Source organism: Gouania willdenowi, chromosome 16, assembly GCF_900634775.1.
Source record: "Gouania willdenowi chromosome 16, fGouWil2.1, whole genome shotgun sequence".
Lineage (NCBI taxonomy): Eukaryota > Metazoa > Chordata > Actinopteri > Blenniiformes > Gobiesocidae > Gouania > Gouania willdenowi.
The window spans coordinates 12,483,518-12,496,030 of NC_041059.1; the positions used below are offsets into that span (position 1 = coordinate 12,483,518).

Consider the following 12,513-nt stretch of genomic DNA (forward strand, 5'->3'; position numbering starts at 1 on the left):
TTGGGGAAGAAGAGGGAAGTTGAACAGATGTCTTCTGAGCTTTTACATTTTTTTTGGCATTCCTCTGTGACCCCTTCACACTCCTTTTGCTATAACTTTTCCCTCTTCTCTCCATCTTATCTAATCAGCTCTGCTCCATTGGCTGCACTTCTATGAGTCTATCCTCGATGCCTTTAATGTTAATACCCCACAATCCAACTAGGCACAGAAAGCCGTCCTGCTGGCTTTAAGGCCTTCCCAGTGCTGCACAAGGAACACAATTTGGTGGGCTCTCGAGCAGCTTTTCAATGTTACTCTGTGAGGAAATGTCACTATGCTCTCTGCCACTCTAGCTTTGTTTACTTTATGACAAATGGAGGATTTTTCCATCATGGAGACAACAAACAGCAGAAATGAAAATAAAAAGAAATCAGACACATACCATGCATTGGGTAAACAAGTCAATATATATATTTGAACATTGGACAAACCCTCAAAGCCAGCTCCAACAAAAAAAAAGTAAATATGGCACTTAATACTGTTTTTTTAACTTGGCCAATAATTTAAAAAAACAACACACATTAAAGAAAAACTAATAAAAATGAAAACGCTGGCACGTTTTCTATCAATTTTAGTTTGCAAAACCTTTTCCGTTGTAGAAAATACTTGCATATTGAGAAGCGTGGCTTCCTGCTTTTTTTTTTTTTTTTTTTTTTTTGTCTCACCCAGTTGTTATGTCTCTGGGAAAACAAATTCTGTACCTGGGAAAATATGCTCCCTGAAACACTAAAACAACAATTAAGTGCCTAACAGAGCTGGAATTATCACATTTCATGTCACTCAAAATAAAGGACAACTCTTGTATGAACATGCACCGTTGTCAGTGCGTACACGTTGAAAAGTCTTATGTGAAACGGTTGGCTTTTGAAAGCTTTAGGCCAGACATGTTTGTTTAGAGTTTGTCTCGTTTGGGTGATGTTATTTGGTGATAAAAAAATTATTTAGGTGCTGTCTTATACACCACAAATCATAGATTTTCTGCGTTCTGTCACGCTGTGTTATGTCTTAAGGAGCTATTATAACACATTTAAAATCAATAACGGTGTAAAGGGTTTGTTAACATAGAGGAATGTTTTTTTCACGTCACTGCATGTTATGCACATTATGTTTCGTTACGCTGAGTCATACTGCGTTTAGTCATGGTGCTGTGCCATTAGGCTGTTAGTTTTTAATGCCTGAATTTCTTGTGTAGCTTTAAATAGAAGCGTGATGATGATTACATTATAACAATATAGGCCTCTTTGTGGATCTACTTGCTGTGGTTTTAATGTGCTACAAAAGCATTTATGACATAGATTCATTTTAAAAAGAATTACACCTGTATGAGTTTGCCACCCCTGCCCTCTGTGATCTCATTTTTTAAGTTTAATCCCAGGGTTTTAACGTTTATAATAGCCTACATGATGGTTTAAAAGTCTACATGTTCTCTCTATAATCTGATTTCTTGTTCTGACTTTGTTTGTCCACGTTTTCCCTACTATGTCATTGAGTGTGGAAAAAAGGAATTTATAGGCAGATTGCAAGATTAATGACTTAGGTGTTTCTAAGGTTTGAATGTTTGTTTGATGAAATAGTAGGACCTTCATTCTACATAAGGTACATGGCAAATAGAAGTGTTGGCTTGGCTTGTTAAAAAGCATAATATCATAACAGTAAAGTGAATTACAGTAGTTATCTGTTGATTAAATGTATCTTAGCTCTTGTTGTAAAAGTATTTACCAGAAGTAACTGTTTTCTGTGTGCACCACTTGATTTTCAGTGCCCCGCAACAACAGAGTGAAACCAACTACTTAAGCAAAAAACAACGACAACAAAAAACTAGGGATGTAACGATTAATCGTAAGGCAGTTAAAAATCGATTCATAGGTATCACGGTTGATATCGATTTTCTGAAAATTGAATCGCAGTACTTTTTTAACCCAGCAGAGGTTATCCATTAGTGTAGGCGTCGGGCGGAGTCTGCTAATAGTTTCTTTCTGGCCGCCTTCTACTCTTAAATATGTTAATAAATGATTCATTGCCCCTTTAGCACCGAAAGAATATCTGTAAGATTACTTGAATATCTGTAAAAGTCACGTTTTTCTATTAGCTCTGTCTGCTAGCATAGCTTCTCTTCTTCAATGCAAGATATCTGCATGCCAACCGACCACTGTGTTACCAGCGCCCTCTGCTGGTCCAAACAAATATGACGTAACTCATTGTAATCATGTTTTTTTTTTTTTTTTTTTTAAAGTCCAATTGTTAAGGCACAAAATACATTTTCAGTTGCACTTTTAAAAAGAAAAATAACTATTATGCAGTTTTGCATTGTTTATTATAGAACCAGAATTTAAATTAATTGGCTTCATTTTCATTTGTATTATTCCTTTATTTATTTAATTCAAGATTTATTTTTAGTTAAATTGCATTGTTTTGAATTGTTTATCAAGGAATTCTTTTGACAATGAAAAACAAAAGGAAAATAGTACCGTATTTTCTAGTTTTTTCCCCCCAAAAAAAACTTGTCTACAGTCCCATTTTGTAAAATAAATTGTGAGAGAATCGTATCGTGAACCCAGTATCGTGAATCGAATCGTATCGGGAGTTGAGTGAATCGTTACATCCCTACAAAAAACCCAACATAGCTTATTACCTCATTTGTATTTCAATAATTATCAACCAAGAATTTTCACATAATGGAGTAGTGGTCCTGGAAATAATGTTGATATAATTGAAGTAACCTTGATATACATAAAAACCATATAACAAACACTTTTTAAATGTTGCAATATTGTTTAATAGTAATAACACATTTCCCATTGGAATGGTTTTGTCAATATATATATATTTAAATGGTAAATGGAGTTGATTTATATAGCGCTTTTATGCCGACACTGAAGTAGTCCCAAAGCGCTTTACAATATCAACTCATTCACCCATTCACACACCAATGGGACTGAACTGCCATGCAAGGCGTTGGTCAACAACTGGGAGCAACTTATGGTTCAGTGTTTTGCCCAAGGACACTTCGACGCATAGACATATAGACTAGGATCAAATCTCTTCACGATCAGAAGATGACCCGTCAACCACCTGGGCCATGGTCACCCAAATAAAAAACAAAAGTAATTGAAGATGTAAACCAGGAAAAAATATTAAAAAAAATATTCTGTAACACTTTACTTGAAGTTTTATACATATGGCTGACATTATGCTGTCATTAGCATGAATAAGGTGTCATGAAGGCTGTCATTAAGTGTTTTTCACTAAATTATGACACCTTTAGAGCTATGTTGGCATTTTTTGAGTTAGGTAGGATTAGGGTAACGAATGACACCTTATTCATGCTAACGACAGGTGTCATGACTTAATAATGACGGTGTAATGTCAGCCTTTATGTATATAACTTCAAATAAAGTGTTACCAAATATTTAAAAGTCACAAGTGTAAGTCCTCTGTTGTGTTCAGGAGTGCCATAGTTTTGTGAGAGACGGGCTAAGAGAAATGGTTGTACTGTTTGCTCGGAGCTAAACAGATGTGTAAATAGAGATAGGAGAGTCCAGTCACATCCGATTAGAACAAACAAACCAACAAAAAAATCAGTGTCTCACACTCCAACGCCCCACACCAATGTTCTCAGAGACAGTAGGAGGGAACACAAACAGAACGAACAAAAGCTATGTATCGCAAATGTACCCCCGACCTTTATTAACCACGAGAGGGAACAAGCTCCAGCCCTGTACCCATCACGCAAATGTCCTCAGTCGGTGCAGAAGCATGCTGACACTCACTGCGGAGTAAACACAGAGATGATGCATATTATCACATGCCTCATAAACCCTAATGTTATCATCCCAATATCTTTGAAGGCCCCGGGCAAAAGAATAGCCCACTATGGGGACAGGAAGGAGAAGAAAGGGGGGGTGAATGAGTGAGCTGTAATGATGAAGTGATTGATGAATGCAAATGAAGATGAATGCATGTGACAAATACTGTTAACAGGAGGAATATGAAGAGTGCAGCAGCTGGTTCACCTTTTCTGCACAGCTGAAAATCTGAATAGCTGATGTGTATCAGGCCCATTAATGCCACGGCAACAACAGGGAACGCACCACTAAACCAGATACGCTTCTCTTATCGCTGAATCAAGTGGCTCATCGTTCCAGGGGCACAGAGAGTCTAATCACCGTCCTGGGACGCACAGATCAACGTCTCCACCTTATATCCTAACCTTTATTGGCCCACAGAAGAAGTCATAAACTGACCATATATCAGCATGAAAAGGGAAAGAGCAGCCATTATTGGTATTAATCGTTTCTCTTTTGCATTTGCTTAATGGAAATAAATAAGTGGTTATCAGTGCAGACCAGGGAGCAGGAAGAAAAAAGGCAGGAATGAGGAACCCAAAGGTTAACAGGTGACAAAATAACTTTTATTTGTAAACTGTGATTTTACAGCTGTGGATTCATATTCTATTATTTATTAATTAATTTGTAGTTTTTTGACTAAAGAAAATTGTTAATTGTCAAAATGATACCATCGTCATGTACTCCAGATACACCAGCCATGTCCTGCTATTTAAAGCATTTCACCTAAATGAATTTTAGCAATTCTGTGTTACACCTTTAATCTGACTTCAGTCCAACCCATTAGCACTCATTTTTTTCATTTTCTATATTTTCAATTTAACAACAATAGCCCGTGTTTAACAAAAAGTAAATCTTGTTACATAAAAGTATAAGCTATTTAAATATGTTTTTTGGACCATCAATCCATCCAGTTGATTCAGTTTTTTCAGGGCGCTACAGGATACATTCCAGACTGGTTTAAAGTGCACCTTAGCATTCATTTACAGGAACAGATATAAGAGAAATGCAAAAAATTCTATTCAATGGTCAATTTCAAGTCAGGACTTGAAACCCAAACATAAAAGCTTTAATGAAAACCAACAATCTTCCTAAACAACACATCTCCAAGCAACCCGAGCTGTGAAGTTTTGTTGATGATTCCTGGTGAGTGATTGCTACTAGTTGCCCTGCCATGCCTACACCTGTCTACCTTTATTAGGGTGGCACTGAATTTATGAGTGACAACTTGGACCTCAGTTATCTTCACACAACCTCTCCAAAAAAGGCCTTCCTTTAAAATCTTTATCTGATGTTTCACTTTAAATCGTTTTATTATGGAAATTGTGATTTATCAGTATTTGATTAAACTTTGAAATGTGTTTTCCTCTCCAGGGTAATGTTTTTATTTTACTTTTTAAAGGTTTTAGCCTCGAAGTAAATGTGGTTGGCAGTTCTTTTATATAAACCACAGTAATGAGGACACAAAGAACTACTTCTGCTGAATATTTGAGGTCCAATTGTTCATTAGTGTTTTTACCCTGTGCATTAACTCTCTGTACACATTTGACAGGTATTTGTCACATTTTTAAAATATTGTAAACACTGCCAGTATTTTATTTTTTATCTTAAGCCCCAAAAACTGTCTCTGTGGCTGTGAAGAAAGCTTTGACAACTCTTATTAACTCAACCTTTCAAAATAAAACATTTTTTTTTTAAACAAAAAAGAACTACCGGTACTTCCTTCTGGCATTATATTCAGGCCAATTAGCATGCACATGTGCTCTTGCACACTTTGCCGTCAGTGATAATGGCTGAGTGATGCCGGTTATTAAGGACGCACTGCTCAAAGCTGATACAGGGCACACAACACATTCCGGTCCACACACATCCTCACAACTGCAATCTTATTCTCAGTCAATTTTATATTGATGATTGGTCAATTAGACGGAACGGAGGTGTGTGTCCATCATTTACGAACCGTCCAGGAGCAGCAACACACAAATCCATTAATACAATGGGAGCCTTGAAACTCTTTCGCTCTGTTTGTTTTTTAGAGGTGGGACAATATATGATACAAGATTATATTTTGGAAGGGGAAAAAGACACAAATAAAGTGCAGTTTAAAACAAATCATACCTTTATTCAACTAACTCTGAACCACTTACTGTGTATGACCCTTTCAACTCAATAGGAATTTAAAAAATGTAAATAATAACATAAGCTAGACCTTTTTTTCTATTTAAAGTGCAAAAAGTGCACACTGCAAATAGAAGAGACTGTCAATTCATGCCAGTCTGAAATTAAAACCAAATCATGTCATCATCATGACGTTCTTCAACAAATATCTGTGCATGAACTTTGCATAATAGGGAAGCAGATTAGGGACAATTTTGATTGAGAGAATCATTTTGGGCAAATCAAGAATAAAGTCGAAATTTTTAAAATAAACTCAAAATACAATATTGTGATAAAAGTCAAAAGATTGCAAATGAAGTCAAATCTACAGAAGCTGACTAGGGCCAATTCACCATATACGACCACAGTCCCCATCAAAACTGGCCCTAATCTGTTTCCGTACAGCTCCTTAATAGCCACTAGGAGCAGCTGTTGGTACTGGAGCCAAAACAACAGTCATAGCAGCAGATCATCTACAAAATGCTGTCTATCGATGAATGCGTTAAATTATACTTCAAAGTTGTGTTTAATAACGAAGACAATATTTCTCTTTTGGCTCATAAACACAGCGTTGTAATCTTTTTAAGACTCTGAAGACTGTTGTTTTGGCTCCGGTACCAACAGCTGCTACTAGTGGCTATTGAGGAGCTGTACGGAAACAGATTAGGGCCAGTTTTGATAGGGACTGTGGTCGTATATGGTGAATTGGCCCTAGTCTGCCTTCATAGATTTGACTTCATTAGCAAACCATCCATCCATTTTTTGACCTGCTTGTTCCTGTTTTCAGGGTCATGGGGCTCTGCTGGGCCTCCAGCTCTCAATGGGCGTTAGGCGGGGGCACACTGTGGACACGGCACCAGTCCATCACAGGACAATACAGACAAACAATCACTCTCACACATGTCATGTTCTTGGATTGTGGGAGGAAGCCGAAGTAGCAACACAGGGAGAACATGCAAACTGCACACAGAAAGGACCCAAGTGTTTACCCCGGGGCTTGAATCCAAAACCTCATTGCTGTTAGGCGGACATGCTAATCACTAAATTACGGTTTAGACCAAAATTGGCCCTGATCTGCTTCCATAGCATAACATGTTTTCCTTTAAAACATCAAAGTAGAACAGTCTTCACAGTCCAGATTTAAGATATAAACATGTCCTTTTTCAACAATATTAGCATGTCCACATTTTCTGTCAGCAATATCGTGATATCACTCATATACCATCCACAATATACAGTATCTTGTGATGTTTTATTAACGCAATACACTGTTGCATGATATATCGCCCCACTCTCTCTGAGTGTTTATGTTTTGTTGTCGAAAACAACAGCGTGAGGTCTGGAAAGGTTAAATTTTGTTGCAAATGATCAAAGGCTCACTATTGTGTCATTGATCAGTGATGATCCCTCATGATACACAGATTAGGAGGGGAGAGGAGGAGGATGCGGATGATAACACGTCACACCTATAACTCTTTCTTGCTTTTATCATATGTCAGTTTTTACACTGAAACTCCCACAGTGAGTTCCTGATACTGAACCCCAGGATGCAGCGGTGTATCCATACTTCTCATTCTCATGCAGTCAGAGGAACATGCACCACAGGCGCTGCAGCAGCAGCCCTTCATGCAAAGACGCAGCATGCAGGGTGACTCTCACATGTGGAATCCACAGACACTGTGGCTCGGTTTTGCTTGGAGAAGCAGAAAAGAGGAGAGGCAGGAGGGAGAAAGGCAGTGCTGCGATGGAGAGAGAGGATGGATGGATGGATGGGGAAGAGGAAGAAGGGAGGGATGGGGGGGGGGGGGGGGGGGGGTGCACTGGAGTGGGGTTTGCAATGAGAGAGCTGAGTGGATCTAGTAAATATTTATATTGCATTATGATACGAGTGAAAGGGACGGAGAGGGGGAGGCAGAGAGAGCGGGGATGTAGTGCGTCCATCCCTTTATTAATTTTATTCCGGACCTCTAAGTTTAGCATTCAACACGTGTCGCCAGTGATAGAGGGAGGGAGGAGAGAGGGAGAGAGAGAGGGGAAAGAGAGAGGTTGATGGTTGCTAGGTGACGGGGCGCATATACTGAATTTTAACAAAAGCAGTGAGAGAAAGAGAGGGAGAGAGAGAGAAAGAGAGGGGGCAAAGGGAGAGTAGGCCGGGATACAGACTACATGCAGAACATATCTATGTTTAGATATATATTTTCACAGCGTGTGTGTGTCTGTGTGTGGCGGCGGCGGTGGCGGCTGTGAGGTGGTGGAGGTGGCGGTGGAGAGGTGGGGGGACACCCGCAAAACGGATACCTCAAAAAAAAGGAAGGATGTGAGAAGGATGGAGGGACGCAGGGAAAGAGGGGGGACAGGCTGGTGAAAAACAGTAAGTGCATTTTTTTTTTTTTTTTTTTTTTTGCTTTAACGCTACTTGCAGATGGATTTGTTCCCCCTTCTGTTTTTCTTTTTGCCATTTTTTTTTCTTCTTCTTTTTCTGCTGCTTCACTCCTCTGCGCACTCACGCAACACGGACGGACTCCGGCGCTCAGATGAATTGCGGCTCGGGCTCTGAGCGGCTGTTACGCGTCATTGAGATGAGGTGTTATAAGGGCTCTCGGTGTCGGCATCTGTAGGGACACCGGTGATGGAGAGATGGATGTCCGGGGACTGGGGCTGGATGCTGTGACTCCACTGTCATTGCTGCACCTGAAAACTCACAGCCTGCACTAACACATATGGGATAGATGGCCCAATGACAGACACACACACACACACACACACACACACACACACACACACAGACACACACACACACACACACACACACACACACACACACACACACTAAACATCTAGGCAGTGATATTGTGTAGCAGTGGTTTTTTGTGCATTATTAATAAATACAGAGTTGCGTTTAAGCAGGTGCACAGTTTTCCCCTCACTTTGCTATGGATGCTTTAAAATGGAATTCATATCTGTTGATGCTCATTTTCTTGGGTAACCTGGTCACTTCTGTAGGCATCTAAAGATTGTTGATCATTTTCCCTCTCTTAATCCATCTATATCCCATTACATTGGACATTTGGGCAGATGGAAGCACATTTATTGTTTATCCCCATGTTGCAACCCAGAAATCTTCCCTCAGTGCAGTTGATTCACCTCAAAATACTCTCACAACACTGGAACACCCTCTGTCTGAATTAGTTTAATCTTTTGGTGCCTGGAGAAGTTTTTTTTTAATATATATATATAGCTTTCTGTAGTTGAACAGATGAATGTTAAAGCTCTATATAACTCAAAAAGCACCAGAAGATGAGAGCTCATTGGTGACCTGTAAAATGGTAAAGCAGGAAGATTTGCTGCATTGTTTGGACTATGGCAATATCTCATGTATTTGCATAGAGTGGCTGCTGAAGACATGATAGAATTTCAGTGTATATTTGCTTTTCTCCTTTCCTGTGGGGGCTTTGGTGTCTCTCTCTCCTGATCTCTTTTTCAATCAGCTCTTTCAGCCACAGGTTACATGTTCTGCTCTGTTGATCATTTTTTCCCCTCCCACAATCCCTGTAAAATTTACGCACATGGACACTGCAGCAGTCTGCTGCATGCATGCGCTGCGTCCTGTAAAGTGTTGCATTCAGTGTCATGGTAGAGCCCCCCTACTCTGCCGATCAGTCGTACAGTTGCCCTGAGAGATGTGTACTGTACCAGCTGTGAGTAGGGGGAGTCAGGAGGGAAGGGGAGGGCAGAGGAGAGGAAAGGTGATGAGAGAGACAGAAGGTGTGGAGGGAGAGAGATGAGAGGAAAAATGTGAGGATGAGGAGGAGGTAGAGGAAGGCATGAGGAGAGAACAGGGTGAGAGATCGGAAGGCAGTAGAATGGAGTGAGTGAGGAGTTTAAGAACTGAGTGATAGAAGCTCAGAGGTGGACATGGTGAAAGGCACACGCCGAGAAGAAAAGAGACAACATTTGGGTGGTTGTTTTCTTCAGCCCATGCTCTTCATTAATTTCACCTCATTGATTCTTCGACTTCTGCACAGAAACCCTTCAAGCTTAGCTCAATCCCCCTTTTGCTTGTCTCTTTTCTTCTCCCAATCCCCCTGTTTCCTCCAGCCTAAATCCTTTCTGAGTCTTCTCGAGCCACTGCAACCTGTGACTTCCTCTGTACTGTTTCTCTTTTCCTCTCCATGGCCTGCTTCTCCATTTTATCACTTTGTTTAATGCCACCGTATGACCTCGGAATATAGTCTCCTCAGTCCTGCACCACCCAAACTCATGCTCTTCCACACATTACACGTGGCACGTGGTGTTTTGGTTACTAATGAAGGTAAAGCTTGGTAAAACAGAGCATCAATTAGTCTTAAACTAGATCAGAGGCTTTGGGTTTGGACAGATTGCAGTATACACTTCTCCATGTGTGCGTCTTTGTACTTTCCCTTGACTGGTATCAATAAATTCACTTTGGCCTGGAGCAATGCTGTGCTGTCCTGAATTTAATGCATGTGGTTTTATTAAGAAAACATAAGAAGCAGGAGAGTTTTGATGATACCTTTGACAACTTGTGTCCAGATTTGTAAGCTTGCAAGCAGATATCAAATTCACTGAGCATCCTTCTTTAAAACTTCTAATTGGTTTCAATGGTATTGATACATACAAATTCAGGAAGAAAGGCCCTCTGTTAAAATCAGCAGGGGACACAATTCATCAAACTGCCTTTTCCAATTAGTCTAATTTGTACTAAAGTCTAAATTGCACATTAAAGAGTTATTTACTCTCTAAATTCACAGACATGGGTTTGAAATCTGAAGAGTTGTGGGGCAGGTGATAAATAATGTACTATTAATGTAGCATTTTCAAGTCATTTTGTTATAACTGATATCGCTTAGTGGATGTTCATTAGCAGCAAGGACTTTGCTAGTAAAAAAATAATTATGATAATACAACTCTAATTCTAATTGAGGTGAAAGGTGGTGTTTTCCATTTTTAGGCCAGGCTACCGGACTCGAAACACCACTCACTTTGTTCTTCTCGTTCTTATTCTTCTTGTTGTGTACACTAGTTAAATTTCATTTTTCAATTTGGGGCCCCAAAAGAAGAAAAAAAAAAAACAAAAGTCGATTTCTCATTCATTTGCGTGCAAAATATTACGAGGGTTGGTGGTACCGAATCATTGGCATATACCAATATACAAATGGGGTCCATTACTCCCAATGTGCCACGGGGGCCCCCCGGGGGCCCCATTTTTCAAAAAACTGTTGCTCCATTAATGCTCGTGCAATCGGGCTGTAATTTGACATGGTTATTCTATGAGCGGATGTCAAGAGCCTCTCGGAGACTGTTTTAAAAGTGGGGGTACTACCCACTTTTCCAGTAATATCTAAATGTATCGGAACGGAATTGTGTGATATATCGTTTCAAAGGCAATTCAACGTAGATTATGATTTTACGTTGCACAATTTCATTTGTTTTACTCGGTGGAACCGGGTCACTTGACTGAATTCTCTGTAATGTGGTACGTGCTATTCGGCGTGGAGACGTTCTGCGATCTCAATCGTAGTTCATCAGAACTTTTTATCCTCCATTTGCTTTAATCAGTGCTCACTATCCCCTTGGTATCCATCGTGTTTGCTGCCCTGACCTAAAATGTTCTTGTTGTGGTGTATTTTTGGTTTAAATTTAAACTGGTCCCTAATAAATTTGCTACAAATTTTGAATCAGCTACATACATTTTTCTCACAACTGACCAATAATTATTATTGTTTGTGACCCTGTGGTGTGTGCTCTTTCGGTGGCCAAGGATTATCACACTGCACACAGTGAACAGAGATGAGGCTTACTCCTCTGCTAACAGGAAGTAGCATGTCAAACTCGAGGCCCGGGGGCCAAAACCAGCCCTTTATAGCATCAAATTCGGCCCTCAGGAGGAATTAAAATTGACATAGAAAACATGAATCATTTTGTAAATGTCCCACTAATTAAGTTAAATATTTATTAATAAATAAATAAAGTTAAAAAATCATTGGAACTCACAGTTTTCCAATGCTTACATCACATCATGGAAGTTGTTTGTAATTTTTTAATTGTTAAAAGATCTCTCCATTAAAAAAAGAAAAAAATTCCCCAAATTAAATACAAATTGGTTGAAAAATCAATGAGGTTTAAAAGAGAACATCCTGCAAGGACTGAATTCTGTCACTTATTGTTTGAATAATATTGGTGCCCCACATACTTTATTATTTAAATGTCATTCATACGTAGAAGTGCAAACTAGGGCACATTAACAATGACATTTCGCTTTTATTCCACCTATAATCTGTGGGCCACTTTATTTGGCCCCTGAACTAAAATGAGTTTGACACCACTGAGTTACAATAAATATGAAAAAAATTGTGCTTAAATCTTGTGTGTTTACTTAAAGTTACCTCCGCCAAGGAGGTGATAGTTTCACAGAATCACCAGCCTTTATTTATTTGTTCGTCTGTTTACA

General features: G+C 39.4%; 1 protein-coding gene across 4 annotated transcripts in view; it reads left to right on the forward strand.

The window, feature by feature from the left end:
* The first annotated feature begins 8,150 nt into the window (after window positions 1-8,150).
* The window catches only part of grin2db (glutamate receptor, ionotropic, N-methyl D-aspartate 2D, b), a 78,783-nt gene continuing 74,420 nt past the window's right edge, over window positions 8,151-12,513 (forward strand). For 3 of the 4 annotated variants that reach the window (XR_003675807.1, XR_003675805.1, XM_028470767.1), the window contains exon 1: window positions 8,157-8,412. The gene's annotated coding sequence lies outside the window, so the exon portion shown is untranslated. Of the gene's footprint in view, window positions 8,413-12,513 lie in introns of all 4 variants that reach the window. The other variant, XM_028470768.1, reaches the window with a different exon arrangement.